Source organism: Fragaria vesca, linkage group LG1, assembly GCF_000184155.1.
Source record: "Fragaria vesca subsp. vesca linkage group LG1, FraVesHawaii_1.0, whole genome shotgun sequence".
NCBI classification, from domain to species: domain Eukaryota; kingdom Viridiplantae; phylum Streptophyta; class Magnoliopsida; order Rosales; family Rosaceae; genus Fragaria; species Fragaria vesca.
The window spans coordinates 5,060,113-5,061,582 of record NC_020491.1 but is presented as its reverse complement, the minus strand read 5'-3'; the positions used below and the strand labels follow the sequence as shown (position 1 = coordinate 5,061,582).

General features: G+C 44.1%; 1 pseudogene across 1 annotated transcript in view; it reads left to right on the top strand.

Moving 5' to 3' along the window:
- LOC101305886 overlaps positions 1–1,470 on the top strand; it is a 5,967-nt pseudogene that overhangs the window by 1,536 nt on the left and 2,961 nt on the right. The window contains exon 2 of the transcript XR_183830.1: positions 832–1,464. The product of XR_183830.1 is annotated as an uncharacterized LOC101305886 (transcript). The remainder of the gene's footprint in view (positions 1–831; positions 1,465–1,470) is intronic.

Sequence of the window (1,470 nt, the reverse complement as noted above, 5' to 3'; positions counted from 1 at the left end):
TCATCCTTCGAGTCGAGTCTCTTCTTTATTTCCTTTCATGTCAAATAAGTCTTGCGATGCAAGCAAGTGTCCAGTTTGTCCTTTAGCCAAACAAACAAGAAATTCTTTTCCGTTAAGTACAATTTCAAGTAAGTCACCGTTTTCTTTAGTCCATGTTGACATTTGGGGAGGATACCATGAGCCTTCAATTTCTGGAGCTAAATATTTTCTTACCATTGTCGATGATTTCACTAGGTGTACTTGGGTTTACTTAATGGTGCAAAAATCTGAAGCTCGAAAACTTCTTATTGATTTCATTCAACTTGCTGAAACTCAGTTTGAAAAGAAGGTCAAAATAGTTCGTAGTGATAACGGTTTAGAGTTCAAAATGGATGGTTTTTACTCTTCCAAAGGTATTGTGCATCAAACAAGTTGAGTCAACACACCACAACAAAATAGTGTTGTTGAACGCAAGCATCGTCATCTACTCAATGTAGCTCGTGCACTTCTTTTCCAAGCAAGTCTACCAAAATCCTTTTGGGGTGATGCCATTTCACTTCTGCTTATCTCATAAACCGCACACCAACACCTCTACTCTCTGGACACAGCTCCTTTGAAAAATTGTTCAACAAACCTCCTACCTACACTCATCTCAAAGTGTTTGGTTGTTTGTGTTTTCCCTCTACACATCCTCACAAACCCACCAAGTTCGACCCTAGAACCACCAAGTGTATTTTCCTTGGCTATCCGAATGGGCAAAAGGGATATCGGGTTTATGATTTAGAGACAGAGTCTGTTTTCATCTCACGGGATGTCACATTCCATGAAACGGTCTTTCCTTTCGAAACACAGTCTTCTTCTTCAGCTTCAAATCCAGGTCAAACTAGGATTACGGGCCAAACACAGTATCCTCCTTCGTCTTGGGTTTCTACTGAACCACTGCCTAGAGTTTTTGATGATGATCAACCTTGGGTTACTTCTTCGGGTCCAACACCACCACCACATACCAATCTTCCGCTGCCTGCACCCACACTTGATCAAAATGTTGTGCACCCTACTGTGTCACAACCACAACCAGACACCACCCCACTACCTGAGACTCCAACTCCTAGTTCACCACCTTCCCATCCTGCTCCTCAACCTCGTCGGTCATCTCGACCCACTCAGGTGCCCACATTCTTGCAAGATTTTCATGTTGATGCAGCACTACCCTCTCGGTCCCTCCCGTCGTCTTCACCGCCGTCAGGTACCCCTCACTCTCTTGCTAATGTCATCTCTTACCATCGTCTTTCACCTTCACATAGAGTTTTTATAGCTAACCTTTCCATACACAAAGAACCTGTTTCCTTCTCACAGGCAGTTCGCATTCCGGAATGGCAAGCCGCCATGCGTGCTGAAGTTGCTGCCCTTCAAAGCAATGGCACATGGAGCTTGGTTCCTTTGCCTCCACACAAGAGACCTATAGGCTGCAAATGGGTCTACAAGGTCAAG